Genomic DNA, 18247 nt, shown 5'->3' with positions numbered 1-18247 from the left:
GGAGGGGAAGAGATCCCCAGGGAGTTTCCCTCTGTGGGTTGGAAAAGCCAAACTCCCTGAATTGCCCAAAATTTCAAGTATTTTTAAGACCCCAGTGCAATGGGCTGTCAAAACCCAACTCAGTCTCTCTGTGAAACCGCTGCCTTTTGGCAGAACTTTGTTTACAGCAGAATTTCCCACAAAAATTTCTTTTTTAACCTCAATTTTTTTTTTCCCCCACCAAAACTCCACACTTCTGCTGGGAAGTCCTAGGCAAATCCTCATTTTGTGGGCCAAATCCCTGGCATGGTGACCTTTTCCACTGACTTTTCCCATGCCTGCCCCACCCAGCCCTGGAAGCCGCTTTTCCCCCCATTGCCAATAAAGGCAAACAAAAATTAAATCTATAATTATCATTACTAATTCCACTTAATTAGTCACAAGCCAGCAGCCAAATTGGCTTTCTCATAATTATCAGATAAGCAGTAAGCACATCTCATAGATTATAATTAACACTGCTTAATTAAAATCTAATATACATACACCCTTTCCTCAACATATGCCTAATTGGGTTCACAAACAGAGGGGGTGTGAAACCCCCATCCCTGTTGCTCCCCCAAAGGTTTGTTCGATGCCACTTTGGTGGCACGTGGGATGTTCTTTGCTCTCAAACACCTTGGCTCCAAAAAAAAAGTGTCTCCCTGCTGCACTGTGAACTCAGACAAGATACTCTGCCGACTTAACTATTTTTTATTATTATTGTTATTGCTCCAGCTGTGACCTCTCCATAATCCCCCGTCGACAGCGGGTTCTGCAATAATAAAGCAGCTTGAATAAATTACGCTTTCAAAGGCGAAGGCCGGATTTTGGCTCTGAGCTCTGAAAATTGATGTCTCTCTTATTCCCTTCTTATTTTCCGGAGCTGGGTCGGGGAGAGGCTCCGAGGCTGCAGCGAGGCTTGGAGGGAAACTCTCACACTTGTTTGCACCCTCCCTGGTCATTGCTATCCCTGCCTGAAACACTCTGGGTGTCACAGCAGGGATGGCAGCTGCCTGCAAGGAGGACCTTGGTCCCCTCCAGGGCTTGGTTGAAGGGTTGATGCTCACAGGTGAGAGTCCACACACGATGGTTTATGTGCTGGGGGAGCTTTTAGCTCCTCTTTCCATCTATTTGGGGGAAAGGCTGCAGTTGCCTGAGGATGGGGAATCAGGGTCTGAGCCAGCTCAGGCATCACCAAAGCTTTGGTGTCCCCTTGCAGGTGGCCTGAGGAGGTGACCTGTGAGCAGGGCATCGACTCCCAGCATGGCCACTGCCCCTGTCTGACCTTGGGGCAATAATTACATCGTGTTCCAGGTAGCTGTGCTCCCGCTCCCAGATAAATTCTCTCCTGTTTGGCTGCCAGAGAGAAGCAGAAACTCCTGATAGTGCTGATTATTAATGAGATCATTTGCCTGCCAGTTTTTGCTGAGCTCATATCTGACTGGGGAGTTGATTCACTGTGGGAGATTTACGAAATGTGATTTCTGTCTCAGAGATGCTGAGCTGAGCTCCTTGTAGCGGGCATGGAGGGGGCTCCTTCTCCTGGATTTAGTCCCGGTGAGGGCTCCTGGCTGCAATGCTGGGGCTGGAGATCCTTCCTCTAGCCAGGGCAAGGATGAGTGCTGGTCCTTGGGGATGTGGGGCTTCCATGGCTGGAGCATCACAGCTGTGGGTGATGCCAGGGCATCCCAGTGCTCTGTGATGTCAGCTCGCCTCCCAAGGCCTTTAATGCGGCGGCTGCAGAAAGGAAAGGCTTGGCACGTGCTCCGGTGTCGGGGGAGGATTTGCGGATTAGAGATGTGTAATTGTATGTAGTGCATGACAAAACAAAATAAGTGGCAAAAAGAACTCGCTTGTATTAAGGATTCAAAGCGAGCGTTAAGCTTTTCTACATTAAGGAGAAAAAAAAAACAGCCGGGGAAATGCGGGAGGCAAAATCCCCTTCGCTCCGCGCTCCCGCTCCACGGTGGAGGTGCAGCCTGGATGCAGGAGCTGTGGGATGAGGGATGCTCTCCATCCATGGGAGAGAGGGGCCAACCACTTCTGAAAACTTTCCCCTCCCAGCTGCCAGCCTTGGATGGATTTGCTGGCCGGGGATAGATGCGCATTTGGAAAATGAAGGCGAAACACGGCTGGAGTTGCCTGGCTGGTTTTCCTGGCGATGCCGGCGTGTGTTGGAAGAGCCAGGTGCCTCGAGCTGGTGGCGTGGTCCGAGGCTGGCTGCAGGAGGGGCTCAGCTGAGCCCCCACTCCACTGCAGCTGAGCATCTCGGCAACTGGTTGCTTCCAAGGTCTCCGCTCGCCCGGGCGAGGCAGTTGTACGCTTTTGTCCGTGGGGATTTCTCGCCATCGTAAGATCTTCCCAGATTAAGTAAATAATTTCACATTAGCTTAATTAAGCCTAATAGACTCATTAGTTCACTCTTTGCGCGCGTTCCCAAGGGATGGTGGCCGTGAACTGTGAAGAGTCGCTGTGGAGAGATCCCGTGGCATCCCGGAGGCAGGTGCCGGCAGTGGGGAGCGCTGCTCCTGCGGGAAGGGTTGGGTCTGTGAGGTTTAGGAGGTAATGTATATGTTCATGGTGGCTTGAATCACAGGCAGGTCTTTCCTGCCCAAAATGCTGCTGGACTTTGGGCTGGCTGGTGGCTCAAGGGTGGCCGTGCGGGTGGTTGCAGTGTCCCAAGCAGGGGCATGGTCCAGACCATCCCCTGGTGCCACAACAGCCTCCATGTCCTTGGAGGTACCTTGACCTGCTTGGAACAGGGCAGCACCATCAGACCAGTTTGGCAGTGCCACAAGGTCACGCTTTGGAATGAGTTTTTTGATGCTTTTGCAGCACTTTTCTTACTTCTGCCCACTACCAAGAGCTTTCTAAGCCCACCACGCTCGGAAGTGTGGAGGAGAGCAAGGGGTCCTGATCCAGTGGCAGGGTTTGGATGGTCCCTTTGGCTGCTGCACGGGATGGCAGGTTGTGGCAGGAGTGGCTCCTGGATTTGCTCAAAACCTCAGATGTGGGGCACTGAGTGACCAGTGGGGGACATGGAGTGGCTGGGGGGGGGACAGATGTTGAGCAGAGAAGCAGATGTGTGGGGGAAAAGGCTGTGGCTGCCCTGGAAGGAGGGTGATGGGGAAGGGAAAGAGCTGATGGAAGCTAAAATATGTGTGGATGCAGGTGCTTGCTGGACTGGGAGTGTATCTGTTTGTAGAAAGGGAAGATTTTGTCTTTTCTGTTACCTGCTGGTGTGTGGTACTGAATCACACTGTGCTGTACAGGGCATTTTTATGATGCATTTTAAAGTTACATCAAGGGCATTTGAGAGCATATGGGTAGGTGACCTCTTTTTGCATTTGCATAAATCTAAATAAATAAAATAAAATCGAGAGAGGAAGGCAGGGACCTGCAGATCTCTTCATTCCAGTGGCGTGTTTCTATCTCCTGCACACAATGCCGAGGAGCAGAAAGCACAGAGGCAGGAGGTAGACATCTGGTTTCCCTTTCAAAAGTGTTGCCTGTTCTTTATTTATAAAGAAATTATTGTATTTAAAGCCAATACTCATCTCTTGTACCAGCAGAAGAGCAGAGATAGATGGATAGATTAGAGGGAAGTGGATTGTGCATATAAATGGGGGTTAATTTGCTGACTCTTTGGAGAAGTGAAACCTGGCTGAGAGCTCTGGGGTTTGGAGGTTCCCGAGGGTGTTTTTGCCTTCAAAAGCAGCGTGAGAGGAGCCAGTCCTGGCCAGAGGGATGCTGAATGATGGTGTGCCAGTTACCATCCTCTCTCCTGCATGGCAGAGGGGCACAGGGAGAGCCAAGAGCATCCCTTGGGCATCAGAGGGACAACCTCTGCTCTGCTTGTGGCTTTGAGACTTGTCCCTCCAGACCCCACCCGTAGCATTTCTCTTTGCCCCCCGGCATAGCCTGACTCTGTCTGGGCAGCAGGATTTGCTGCTGGCCAGGCATCAATCCAGAAGGGATGGGAATGGGAAGAGAATAGATTGAAACGCTAAATATATCCAGCAGGAACCAGCTGGAGCCGGTGGAAACCTCAAACGTGCACCTAGGAAAGAAGAACACAATGTTTCATTTGTTTTGTTTTATTTCACAAGAAAAATCTTCACAGCCCAAACTGTCACTTTGGAAATAATTTGTGGCTGAGGATTTCAACACCCACTCCAATGATATTTTATTCTGACCCTAAACAAAATCAATAGCTTTTTTTTCCCTCCTCCTTTTTCTTCTTCCTTGAGAAAACAGTATTTTTCAGCTCAGTGGAAGAAGAAAATAGATTCTGCCCAGTGTTGTTAAAAAGATATTATAACCAGTGTCTCTGGAAGTGTAAAAAGTACATGATCTAATATGTCTGAAGCAATTTTGAAAGGCTGCTTTATTTAGGATAATGGAGAAGCAGCAGTAAACCTCATAATCTTCCTGGATAAAGCATTCAGCAGGAGGGTTCTGAGCTGCAACATTCTACCCTGGCTGCTTTTTTTCACCTGTCAGAGCCAGGGTTCAATGCTAGATGAAGATGGATGGTACCCACTGGCAGCCAAGGAGTTTGGGGGTGTCCTATTTTGGATCTGTAAAGCCCCTGCAGAGAGGGGCTCTGAGATGCAAAAGCATCCCTGGGAGGGTTTAGGACAGCAGGGATGCTGGTGGGGGGTGTCTCTGGCACTGATGTTGCATCTTTTCATGTTCCCAACCTCTGAAAGCAGAGACAAGCCTTCAGCAATATTGTTCCATTGGTTGCCCTTCTTGGGAATTACAGGAAATCTTGTTTGTCAGAAGGGAGGCTAAAAAAGAGAGGGGGAAAAAAAAAAGAGGAGTCTGATGAATTTTAAAATAAATTATAAATTATTTTTTTAATAAATTATGAATACATTTTCTCTGTCAGGATTTGAGACTCTCTGCTCTGATCAAAAAGTTTCCGAGTGTGTTCTCTCCCCACTTACTCAAATGTAGATGTGTGCATTTCTGCTCCTGATTTCATTTTATTTTATTTTGATGAATTTTTTACTCCACCAACAACAAATACTTTGTTTGTTCTTGACGGGCACCGAGGGAGAAAACTTTTGAAACCCTGCTCAAACACTTCACTTGCAATCAGGGTGAGCACTCAGAGGATCCTCTGTGCTGCCACAACCCCTGCAGCACTTGGCCAGGGAGTGGGAGAAAAGGCAGCAGGGAAAGGGCTGAAGAGGAACAGGAGGGTGGATGGAGCTGGTGCAAGGTGGGCTTGGTGTGCACCACCAGCCCCAGTGCTGACTGGGGTTGTTGGTGGTGTGAAAACAGGTTATTGAAGGTCTTCTCAAAGGTCTGAGGTCTGAATCCTTGGAAGGCATGAGTGATGCCACCTTTCTGGGTGGTTTGCATCCCTGTCTCCATGCCCATGCTTCCAGGTGTCCAGGTTTTGTGTCCATGCCAGGCTCTGTCTCTGTTCTGGGTTTTACTACTCGAGTGCAGGTAAGGAGCTGGTTCCTTACAGACAATTCCTCCTGCTGCCACCCAAAACTGCTGCCCAGTGTCCTTGGGCTACTCACTGGACTGGATAAAAGGGACGTGATTAGCCTTCCCTTCAGAGGGTGACAGGGGCAATCACTCTTGTAGATTTTAATTAAAATGTTTAATTAAACAAAGTCCTAGCAGGCAGAAAAGTTAACACCGATACTGGTTGAGTCCCCAGACTTGGAGTTAGTGGGAGGAGGGGAGAGGAAGGGATGGGCATGGAGGAGATGGACTGAGCTGCCCATCAGTAGCTCGATGGACTCCTGTTCAGAGTGTGCAGGTCCCAGGAGATGAACACGGTCACAGGGACATGTGTGTGCTGGTCATTCATTTCTCCCTGGTGCCAGTTAGAGGGGATTTGCAGCTTCCTTGGATCTCCTGCTGTTGGAGGCTGCCTCTTTGCCTTTTTCGTAGCAGTGGCTCATCTTTTTCAACCCCTGCTGCAACCCCCAGGTCCTTCTCAGCAGCTCCTCTGCTCAGCTCATCCCTTCCCAGCCTGGGATCCCGGTGCGTGGGATTATTCTGTTCCAGGTGCTGAGCTTGGCACCCTGTTTGATGTCATAGATACTCTTCAATATTTTGAAGAACACAGCTGCTCCTGTAAAAACAAATCCCCTGAAGTCTGTCGAGGTGTTTAAAACTCATTTTCCATATGGAGGTCCCAGGGATAAAAGTGCCTGAAGAGGCAGAGGAGCCAAGGCAATGGCTGAACTAATTGGCTACTGTTAATTGTACTAGGACAAAAAGATCAGCGAGACAAGGCCTGTCTGTGCTGGGTCTGGAATCTTTTTGCCCATTTCCTTGGAAGCACAGGTCTTCCATGCAAGTGCATCCAAAAAAGTATCAGAAATGAGTTCCTGAAATAATCTGTGAGGAAGGAAGGAAGGAAGGAAGGAGGGAGGGCAAATAAATTGATGGAATGTACAGCTTTTCTCCAGGGAGCAATTACCAGCCTGAGAAAAAACTCTTGGTGCTGTGCTTCCTTAAAAACCTTTCCATGTGTGTGCATCCTCTTCCCGCTGGTCCCACAGCAGCAGGGACAGGAGGAGCCACCAGCCTGGGAAGGGGCCACCCAGCTCCTCCAGAACCCTGGAGGTGTGGAGCACCTCCCTAAAGCCTTACCCCAATCTGTCACATCTCCTTAGGCTGAAAGGGAAGTCGGGAGAGCCCAAGGAACACAGGGAGCTGCTGGAGGTCTCCAGCCCTGGCTTGCAAGCGCTCTGCTTTTATCACAGGCTTCTGCCAAAGCTCTCCTGCTGCTCAGCATGGGGGGATTCCAGCCCCCTTGGCTCCTTGTAGTGCTTCTCCTCCCACCGAAAAACTCCATTTTGTCTGAGCTGAGTGAGGCAGCAGCAATACCCTTTGCTCCTGGCCCCTTTCTGCCCTGCTGCAGGTTGAGGCCATCCTTACCTCATTCCCTATTTCCTCCACGATGCACCACTCTGTCTCACGATGCATGTCCCAGAAGCCACACATCTGCAAACTTCATTAATGCCTATTAGGATTCAAGCAATTTTCTTTATTTCTAAGTGTTTTTCCTTAATAGACACTCTGTGTCCTGACATATCTTACTGAATGTGCTGTGTTAAAGCTCCATCTCTTCCAAGCTTTGGCGGGGGGAATGCTCCTGGGAGGGTTGGGCTTTAGGACTCCTGTGTTGGCAGTGGGGTGAATTCTCAGCTTGAGGGTGACACTTGTCACTTCAAAACTGATGTCCAAGTTTAATGAGAAGCTGAGCAGCTTTTCAGTAATAATAATTAAATAATAACTCACGGGAAGCTGAGATTGCAGCGGAGTAGGAGGACTGGGAGGACCAGAGTTACCAGCTGGAGAGCGACGTGGTCTTGTTATCCAGTTAACACCTTGTGGAGCTGGGGAATATTTAGCTCTGGTTAGCAGGAACCCCAGGGTGAGCGGCTGAGGGTTTTACAGGGTGTGAAAAGCCAGGGTTCACCCCGAGCTGAGGATGCAAACGCCGTCCCCGCTCCCCGGAGAGCCCCGGTGCCGAGGTCGGCCTTCTCCATCTCCAAGGCAGGCTCCTCCGCTCCCCTCTCCGTGGCGATCGCTGACGTGTTTATTCCTCTGATTAATGAACTCTGCAAATTAACCTCCACGCTGCTCTATAATTGCTATTAAGGCTTCAAAAATCACTTAAGCGTTTCCGGCGCTCGCGAGCCCATTCCGCCCGCCCGGCCAGCGCCGCGTGCTGATTGCAGGGAGATAGAGCCCGGCTCCTGACCTCCACGTTTACAATTAATTATTGCATTCAGCACCCAAATTACCCCCGGTCTCCACGTGCTCGGCTTTATCTCTCTGCGCACACAGGCTTGGCTTTTAATTAAAGGTCCTTCAAATTAAATGAAAACAAATTCAATTATTGCCTCTCGTTGGAACAGCTCACCGCAGACTCCTGACTATACTTCTTCTACGGAGAACCTGGAGAATGCTGGTCTCCCATAATCCAGTCTGACTAAATTTGCCTGATCTGCTGTTTTCCTTATCGTCAGTTGAGCTGTTTTCTCACTGCTGGGTCAGACGTGGGCTTGACTTGCAGAAAAATCAGAGGTTTAAATGGTGGTGTCCTCTCTTGTCTGTGTCTTCATATCATTGCCCTTCAAGGAGAAGATGCTCTTGTATTTGATGAAGGGGTGGGGTCCTCGTCATTAGTCTTCATCTCAGCAGCAGTGGAAGGGAGAGGACCCCAAAAATGAGGGTTTGGTTCTGGATACCTGACTGCCAGGCAGTGGGATGGTCCCTCTCACAAGGGAAATGAGTGTTTAGAGCTGCATGTTCAAGCGTGGAGGCCTCCGAGCCCCACATCTTCAAAGCTGGAAGCGTCTGATGGGAACAAGGACAATGTTTTTCCAGAAATGTTGGGACTTGCATTATTGTGGCTGTGAAAGCATCACAAGTTAGTGTTATTTCTGATGGCCTTTGGTGGGTAGGGCAGAAACCAAAGGGGTTGAGAAGTTCCACAGCAGGGTGGTACCTTGGGAGAGCTTGGCTCAAACAGGAGCTCTTGGATGGAGATGAGCTTTGTTTAACCCAAACAGTGCCTTCTAATGCCCAGGTGCCTTTTCAAGTCATGTCCTTGTGTCCTCCCTCCTCCACCTGCAGCCCTCCAGCCAGAGTTTCTTGGCCAGCAAAGCATCTACCTGATCCACACCCTCCTAAAAGGTCCTTGTTCATCTCCCACGTGAAGGAGAGAGACAGAATGTGGCTCTGGCACTGCTCTGCCAAGTGGTTCAGTCCCAGTTATTATTTTTTCTCCCTTTGCACAGTTTGTGCCATCATCTGTGCTGGCAGGAGCTGGCAGGAGGGACCAGCTCCAGCCTCGCTGATGTGGAGGGGGAAACCGTCCAGCGCGCGGAGGAGGGGAAACCAAAGTCAGCAAGCGTGCCCAAAAACCAGAAGGATAATTAACGTCTGGGGTAGGGCTCTCTGGTGGTGTAAATTAGCAAAATCTCCGCAGCGTTTTGCCAAGTAACATCAGCAGATGATCGGCCTCATTAGCTGCACCTATGGAAAACTCTTCCCTGGATCGCAGGGGCTGCGTGTGCCCGGTGAGGACGCGGGCACCGGGCAGCAATACCACGCGTGGGTGAGTCGGAGGGATGCGCTGCCAGCACGGTTCAAAAAGCACCAGCCTGCGCTTTCCGGAGCAGCCAAACTCCTCATAAGTCTCCCGCTGTGCCGAGGCTCTCTCCGTGCCGCTCTGTATGGTAATAACCCCAGATTATATTGCTCTTTAAAAGGCCGCAGTGATCGTTTTTATTTTGCCCGCAGCCAAGCGCGGCTGCCTCGCGGTGACTGAAGGTTAGGTTGCTGTGACCGCCCGCTCCCCTGGCCCAGCGCTTGGCTTTCCCCTCCCAGGCTCTGCTGGGAGCTTTCCCCGTGTCCCTGGCTCACGGCTGGACTCTCTGCTCCCTCGTGATGCGATGTCACCGGGGCCACCGCGGTGACATCTCTTTTCCCAGGTCTGCGCAGGGAAGTGGGATGTTTCCCGGCATCCAGCCTCAGTGTGGGGCAGGAGCATCCTGCAGCACCTCCCTAGAGGTGCTTTTTTCCTTTCGCTTTTTTTTTTTGCCCAGCCTCTGGCCAGTGCGAAGGCATCGTGGTGACACGAGCAGCAAAATAACCACGGCGCACACACATCTGTGATGCTCTTGTCCCTCTGTGCCACGGCTGCGAGGGGAGGAGAGGAAGGCAGAGCCCCTGGAAAGGGCGAGATTCGAAAGCCCGGAGGAAGGGAGGCGAAGGAAAGGGTGGTAGGGACGGGAGGAGAGGCGGTGCGGATGGATGCACGGGAAGGGACTGGAGAGGAGCAAACACCGGAGAGACGGAGTGAGCTCATCTCGCCTGCCCGCAGGGTGCCCGGGCTGAGCGAGGCGGCTCTGCCGGCATTTAATTTGCTGCTGGACACCGTGTCCCGCGGTTCGCTCGCCTCCTCGGGCCGGCAACAGAGCCAGTGCCTCGGGGTCGAGGAGCAGGGCAGGTTTCAAAGCCAGGCTTTGCTTTGTGGGTTGTTTTTTTACTGCTACCACCCGGCGTTTGGGCAATTATTAGTCTAGAGCAGTCGTGGAGGATTTTCTGCTTCAGTTCACGAGTTCCCTCTTGCTGCACAAACACTCTGGTGGGGAACCGATTTTCTCTGTGATGTTCCTGCAGCCGCTGAGATGTCAGCTTGGTGTCTGGGGTATCACAGTGAATGTCTCTTCCCCATCAAAACCATCTGGAGTGCTTTAATAACACGGGGTGAGATCCCGAGGTAACACTCCTGTTGCAGCTGAGGATTAAGATAGGATGGCAGAGTTTGTGTCCAAGGGAATCACATTTTTCCCTTACCTGCAGCATTTTTTCATCAGTGGATCTCAAGGTGTGTTAATCCTCACCACTCACCTGCAAGGCACAGCAGTGTCAGCATCCCTGGGCCGTGGCTGGGGGAAATCAGGCATGAGGGGAGACCCACAGCAGGCTGTGACTTCCTCACAAGGGGAAGCAGAGGGGCAGGCACTGATCTCTTTTCTCTGGTGACCAGTGACAAGACCCAGGGAACAGCTGCAGCTGTGTCAGCGAGGGTTTAGGCTGGATCTTAGGAAAAGGTTCTTCCCCCAGAGGGTGATTGGGCACTGACCAGGCTCCCCAGGGCAGTGGGCACAGTACCAAGGTTGCCAGAGCTCCAGAAGCATTTGGACAACGCTCTCAGGGACAAGGTGGCATTACTGGGCATGTCCTGTGCAGGGCCAGGGGTTGGACTCAATGATCCTTTTGGGTCCCTTTCAACTCAGGATATTCTATGATTCTCTGAAATCACTAGTCTGAAGATGGGTGGTCACAGAGGAGCCCTGACTCCCAGTGGGCACTTCTGTGCCAGGCTTTGCTTTTCATTAAAGAGATGCAGTGTGGGAAAGAAAATTCTCTGTGCTGAGCATCGAAGGGCTGCACTGAGCAGTGGGAAGCCCAGGAGTGCTGGTGCAGCCCAGGAACGCGGCTGAGGGCTTTTATCAGTTGTTCTTGTTTTTTTTTTCTGGCTGTGAGTAGAAGAAACATCAAGAAGGTCTGAGTTCAGGTCTGGCCGCAGTCAGGTGGAACAAAAAAGTTACGAGGCATTTAGGAAAAGTGTTTGTTTTGGGCTTGCATTTGCCTTGAGAGGCCCATTTCTGAGTGCGAGCCGTGCCTGGCAGCGCGGTGATGGCACAGTGTGGTTTATAGGCCTAATGGAGCAAATTTGTCACTGGAGCAAGGAGGTGTGACTCTCCTCAAGTCGTCAAATTGTCCCCCTGTTTCTGCAGACTGCTCTTTTTTCTTTCCTTTCCCCCCCTTTCCTCCTCTATCCATCACCATTCGGCGCTGGCTGCAGTGATTTCCCCAAAGTCATCTATCCCGAGGCTGTGCCATTAACGCGCGGGCTTCGGCGTGATGGGTTTGTTTGTTCTTGGAAAACTATAAATATTGCTGAAGTAATGGCTTAGAGGATGAAGCTGGGCCATTTGGGGAGCGTCGGGGTTCCAGGGGGCTGAAGTGTAATTAAAAAAACAACTAAATAACCAGTGCTGTGAAAGGAGTGGAGTGTTGGGTGGGGTTTTGCCTGGATCTCCATCAGATACCTCATCCCTGCAGCTCCAGTTGTTTGGCACTGATGCTACATCTTAGCTGGTTTCCTCATCCTGACTTGTGTCCCAAGCATCCCCTGCCCCCAACAAAGCAGGGAAGGGGTAGGAATATCCTAAGGAGAAAAGGTTAGTAGTTGCAGTATGCAATTTGGCTGCCATTTGGAATTTTACCAGAAGAGTGTCTCTTTTTTCTGGTGGGTTGTTTGGCTTCATTGGGGGGGTTTTTTGTGTGTGTGTATATATATATATCTAACAAAAGTGGGATGAGGGCACAGCTTGTTTTAAGCCATCTCAGCTTCTGTGGCTGCAATGTAGATGTAATTTTGGTAATTAGAGTCAGTGCCTCTGTCTTCTGGCAGAGGGCTGTATATGTGGTGCAGTGCTGCAGCCGTGTGTGTGGTATCTCAGGAGCTTTCTGGGCTTTAGAAGCAGTGGGACAAAATATTAAACAGGGGTTTTTTTCTATTAAAAATGAAGAATTACTGGTCTGTGGGTCCCCACAGAGAAGCTGTGGATGGGAGATACTGGAGGGTAGCCTGTTCTTAGTCTGGATGTCCTTATCCCAGCAGCATCAAAACACCCTCTTCAATTTTCAGATTCCCTCTCAGAGAGTAAAAACAAAGATCACTTGGCTTATCCCCATAAACCCTCCACTGCAGGTAGAGCAAATATTTCCTGGGATTTGACTGTGTGGGATGTTTTGGCTGGTCTCAAAGGTTGGACTTGATGATCTCAGAGGTCTTTTCCAAAACCTAAGTAATTCTCTGACTCTGCTGATGATGGATGCATAAGAAATGGAAAATGGGGATTGGGTTATGACCTATTTTCAGATGGGAAGGAGTCTGAATTCCCTGGATGATTTTTGATTGGCTTGGGACGGGTTTTGTTGCCTGGGGCCTGGGTTTTCCAGGCCACTGAGGTCGGGTGAGGATGGGTGTTGGTGTACTTGTGAAATGCTGCTCTTCTCAGCCTCCCTGAGACCTCACAGCTCTTTCTGCTGAGGGCAGAGCAGCTTGCTGAGGAGTGAGAAATAACTTGTGATCCCAGAGGACGGCACTGCCACTGCTGCTGGAGAAGGAGAACGTGGGTGGAAAAAGCTGGGGTTTGGCTCCTGTTTGCTGATGGAATCTTTTTCCCCACCAGAGAGCAGAGGCTAATTGTTATTTGCAGCCATCCACATCCCTTGCTTCATTAGCACCACGGAGCAGGTGGACACAAGATGGATAGGGCTGTGGAGCACCTTTGCCTCCTTGGGAGACACTCAGCTCTGAAGGCATTTCTGGTGTGAGAGATGGGATTATACAAGGAGTTTTGCTTTTCCCATCCTCCCAAGAAGCTGGCACCAGAGTCCACAGCTGTGTAGTGAAGCGGGGAATAAAGGGAGATAAGATGGAGAGAGAGTGGTGTCCGGGAATGAGTTAGACCTGTAATAGAGCATTTTCCTTGGGAGAGGCTGTTATTGAAAATCGTTGGCTGTTACAGTGCACTGGGAGGAGGAATGAAGGAGTGGGTGTGGGATAGGTTTGCATGGGGAAACTTCATGGAGTAAAGCCTTTAAAAGGGGCTTCTCAGCATGGCTGATTTGTCTGGCAAGCAAGCAGGTGGGGTTTGCCTGATCCTGGTGATTTTCCATGTATACCTTGAGCCCTGGTGATGCCTTAGAGTGTGAGCCCTCATGGCAGGGTTGCACACACTGAGATTTACATCACACTAAATACAAACAAAGCCAAGAAAATCTTCCCAGTGAGCCCAAACTCCGTTTTTTTCTGCCCAAGGCATGGCTAAGGTTAAATCTTTCCTTTTCATCGCTGTCTTCTGTGAAGACTGGACGACTTCGCTAAGTGTGATTGGAGCAGTTTGTTTTTAAGCTCCACATAAGCACTAGGCTGGATTTATAGCGTTTTCATTCTTTCTGAATCGACCCACTGGGAGCCATTAAACTTTTATTGCTCTCTGCAGTTGCCTGGCCAGAGCGGGATGGAGCGGCCCTGCTGCTGGAATCGCTCCGTCTTCAGCTGCCAGGGCTGTGTTGGAGGAAAGGGATGCCAGGGAGAGGGCACCCAGGGCCACCCAGGGATTTGCTCATCAGCTGTAGGATGCTTTGGATGTGATGGTTTTCCCACTCCTCTGCAAGGCAGAGGATGGTGTATGAGTACATCCTCTCCTGGGTCTTGCTGTTTCCCACCTCTGTTGACTGACAGTATCTCTGCTCATCTTTAAAAACTGGGAATGCAGGAGGTTTAGGACTATTATTTTCGTTGCATCCTGGGACTATCCAGCTTATGAAGTACCTGCTGTGCAGGTGAGGACCTGGAAGTGTGTCCTGCAAAGGGTGCCCAGAACCACTGCAGAGGTTCACGTGGCGGTGTTGCCCTGGTACTCTCTGTCTTACCTGTTTCATCCACAGGCCTCGTACCTAAATCCTTAACAAAAGGATCCTGCCTTTTTAGGGATGGCAAAAATTCATTTTAGAGTGTGTGAAAGGCAAACCACGGGTGCTGCAGCCTGAGCTACCTGACTTGACACCCTCTTGGCACAGGGAGAGGGAAGAGTCTCCCTCTGAGAGCATTTTTCTCATCATGGAATAGGTTTTCAGGATATGTGAGCTGAGTGCCTTGGCCAGGTGCTGGTCCCTCTCCAGCACTGCTGAAGCTGGTGGGTGGCTAAAGCTGGGGGAGATGTTTCCTACCCAGGAGAGAGGGACCAGGATAGGAGCAAAGTCAGATTAAGCCAAGAAGGTGGTCCCTGACCTGGGTCTTGTGTCACAGCTGCTCTCCCTCAAATGCAGCAGCTGAAAGAGTTTCTGGTAGGAATTTGTCTTGTTGCTTCTGTCCTGCTCTTCCCAGACCTTCATCACCTGGGCTTTTTTCTCCAGCAATGCCCTTTTACAAGAGAAAATGTCAGTTTTTCTTTCTGGGTGAACTTTCTGCAACTCTTTCCTTGCGTTCCCATGGGAGCCCTGCCTTCAAGGTCAGGGATCAACCACCCCTGAGCCTCCAATATCCAAACCAAAAACATCGAGGAACTGAAGTTCTGCAAACAAAAACTGAACATCCCAGCGTGGACACTTTCCCTCCTGCAGGAAGGTTTGCATTATCTTCTTGTAGCTCTGAGAAGGCCAGGCTGGGCTACTTCTGTCGGCATGTTTTCTAATTTAATTACTTATCCTTGTCTCAAATTGTTTATGGTACACTAGGCTATTAAATGTGCCATAAGCAAATGGCTCTTGAAAGAGGAAGAGGATTTATTTGTTTTAGCAACCACTCCAACAAAAGTCTATTTCCTCAGCTAATTAAGATTCCATTCGCTAATTTAAATGTTATGCTAATTAAAGCATAAGTCTGAAACTGTAAAAAGGAACTTAAAAAAAAAACGGGGGGGAGAAAAAAGAAGCAGCAAGTAAGAAAGAACACTGGTTGGCCTTTAGAAATTACATTAAATTTATTGTGTTGTTGTAACAATGGTGAGCAGAGTAATTATTTCATTTGCCTCTCATGTGCTATTCATGCTGTTGCTTTTATTCATTTTCCCCCCATTCTCACACTTCATCTCATTAACACCCGTTCTCTTCCCTCTAATGGGCATCATCTTGTGAGGGTTTAAGATGAATTGTGAGTGTGATCCCTGTGTTTCCCGGAAAAGGGCCACACTGAGAGTATTTGAGCTTATTTATCTTCCAGCCCAAGCTGAGACGATGCTCCACGGCCAAACTCACTTACGGAGCTACATTGTGCTCACTTTAATTAAAATATAAATAATCTCGTTTTGGGGAGAGGAAGAAAGAAAAACAAGACCAAAAGGAGCAAGGTCTGTTTTGGTTTGTGTTTTCTCTATTAAATCTGGCTATACATGCAAGGGACTGGCTCCTATCCTCAGTTCACCCACTGGATTCTTGCCACGTAACTTGGGAAATAGCATCGCTGAGTGCTTGAAAAGGAGATTTAATTCACTGCAGACATTACTAAGATAAAGTCTCTTACTTTAAAAGCAAGATTGGACAGGGCTTGGAGCAACCTGATTTAGTGGAAGGAACCCCCCGTGGCAGGGGGGTTGGAACTAAGTGGTCTTTAAGGTCACTTCCAACCCCAAGCAGTCTGGGATTCTGTTGAGCCCAAACAAATATATCAGGGAGCAGGGAAAACTTCCTCTGAAGTAGGGAAACTGGACTTGCTGTTGTAGTTTTGGCTGTCAGTCAACTGCCCACTTTCCCTCTGGTTGGTCCCACCGAGGTTCATCACCTGCTGGGGCTGGAATGGTCTGGGAGGTGCCAGGCTGATGGGCATCAGAACCCCAGCCTGAGCAGCAGCTCCTGGCTTTGATTTTTGCCTTGCCTGGGCCAGGGTGAGACTTTGAGGTTTGCTGGAGCCTCTGGAGGCCAGGATGAAAGGGCAGAGCTGGCTACAAAGTGCAGAGCAACCGAGCTGCCAAGTGTGTGCCTGCACTGGAAAGGAGGCAATAAAAAGGGAGAGGGAGATGAAAGATGAGCGGAAGGAGGCCTGTCTGGCAGGAGCAAGACATGAACACCAAGAAAATGGAGATTGTAACAGCCCCAGTATTACCCCCTTGGACATCATCCTTGTAGTCGGGCTCCCCTCCTTCCTCCAGGTCCCTCTTTGCCCCCCATTCCCAGTGTGCCAGAGCCTTCCCCCACTCCTGGCTGCTCCATCTTGGGGGAGAGGATTTGCAGAAAGTTGCTTTGCATTGTTGTCTTGCTGTGTTAATATTATTAATAATGAATACCAGGCAAGAGTGTATTATTTTCCTTTAATTTATGCATTTGGAGTTTTTTAAGAAAAAACCAATTAAGATTCTCTGATGAGCCCTCCAGCTCCCAGCAGCTCGGGGAAACACTTGCCATGAACTGCATTCAATCTGCAGCCAATACCTTTGTGTGTGGCCCTGATAAACATGTTTGGGTGATGCTGAAATGTCTCCTCCTGCCTCCTCCCCTACCTCTCCATCCCCAGTCCTCCTCACTGCCACCACCTTGCCTGGCAGGCCGAGTCCCTTGGTTGTAGAGGATGGACTGGTGCAAACTGGAGTTTGTAGGGAAGCCAGTGTGGAATTCAAAGCAGGGCTGGCTGACTTCCTGCCCTTCTCACAGTGTGGATTGTGAGTTTTTAGCTGTTTCAGAGCTGTGGGATGTTGCCTGCCTCAGCTCGGTGTGCTGCTCTGGGTGTTCCAGTTGTATGTAGGAATTCTTGGGGTGCTGTGCCCTGTCTGTGGACGGGTGGGGACTGAGGGATGTGTGTTCTTGGAGCAGCAGCTGGCTCAACCCTTTTCCCAAACACCAGTTCCTCTGTCCATCCCTAGTCTGTCCCTGCAGCTGTGCTCCACCTCTGGAGCATCTCCTCTCCATCCCAGGTCGACCCCTCGGTCCGGACCCAGGAGCAGCACCTGCTGTTCCCGTCCTAATCCGCGGATATATTTAAACTTTGATCTTGATGGGAAGTGACTGGTGCTACATTAAAGCCATATGTTTTCCACGGAACGGCGGGGACGTGTAAGCTCAGTGATATTCACATCTAGAGAGAGCTGGGAACTTGTAGTGCCACCCACGCCTGGTATTTCTGCCGGCTCTGCGAGGCTTACACAGCTGTGGAAGGCAGAGTGGGAGCGAGATCTTCTGCTTAAGGGATTTTGGAGAGAGAGATGGATTAGATAGATTTGATGGAAACTGATAGTTTATGAAAATGAATTCACCTGCATCTCAATTTGGTTCTTGATGCACTGAGGCAGAGAAGAAAAGGAATAAAAAAAGGCAAGAGGGGGAGAGAAGAAACAATCTGAAGTTAATTAAAGTGCACTTTAGATGTGCTCTGCTGGGCTATTTTCTTTTTAACTGTTTATCAAGTGGGATCCCTTCATGCCAGCTTTCCAGAGAGGAGTAAGCAAAGGGATGCTGTTTCTTGGGATCTCTCTTCATCTCCTTTGACTGTTTAATCAGCAGCTCAAGGGAATGAAGTGGGACTGTGTCAGAAGAAGTGAGGAGAACCATATTGGCCATGGGTACTTGGCAGCATGGAAAAAACTGCTTACGACGGCTGCATTAATCTCCGGATCTATCGGAAGTATCCTGACAGGAGTGGAATTAGTACTGCTCATCCAGCACCCAGCTGGAACAGGCTGCCATCCCTGCTGGCTGTCACACCACTCCGTCATGTTTGGCCACTGGAAGCTTTGGGGGAAGCCAGATGTCGGGTGGGAATAATAAAAAACCCAAACAAACAACAAAATAAAAATCCCCTTCCCAACTTCCCCGAGTCACCGGGAAGATGGCAAAGCAAGACACGGGGTTTCTCTTGGAGACAGGGGGGTGGGTCAGGGAGTTTCCATCCAAAGTCATGGAGCTTTGCAAAGCCAGGGAGGGAAATAGGACCGTCCCCTGTTTTGAAGAGCACAGGAAGAGTCACAACCTGCTTTTTGAAGGCTTTTGGTAATGTAAAGGTGCCCCTGCCTTTGGTCAGACAGGGCACGGGCAAGGGTTTGCAGAGGACACATTTGGGGAGAGGCTTGAGGTGGCTGTTGGACCTTGGTCTGAGTGTTTCCAGCTCACAGGGCTGTTGGTGCAGCTGGCTCTGGAATTGGTGGGAAATCTGGCTTTTTCCTCC

This window comes from Manacus vitellinus, unplaced genomic scaffold, assembly GCF_001715985.3.
Source record: "Manacus vitellinus isolate BGI_N305 unplaced genomic scaffold, ASM171598v3 scaffold_41_pilon, whole genome shotgun sequence".
NCBI lineage: Eukaryota > Metazoa > Chordata > Aves > Passeriformes > Pipridae > Manacus > Manacus vitellinus.
This window is presented reverse-complemented; position numbering follows the sequence as displayed.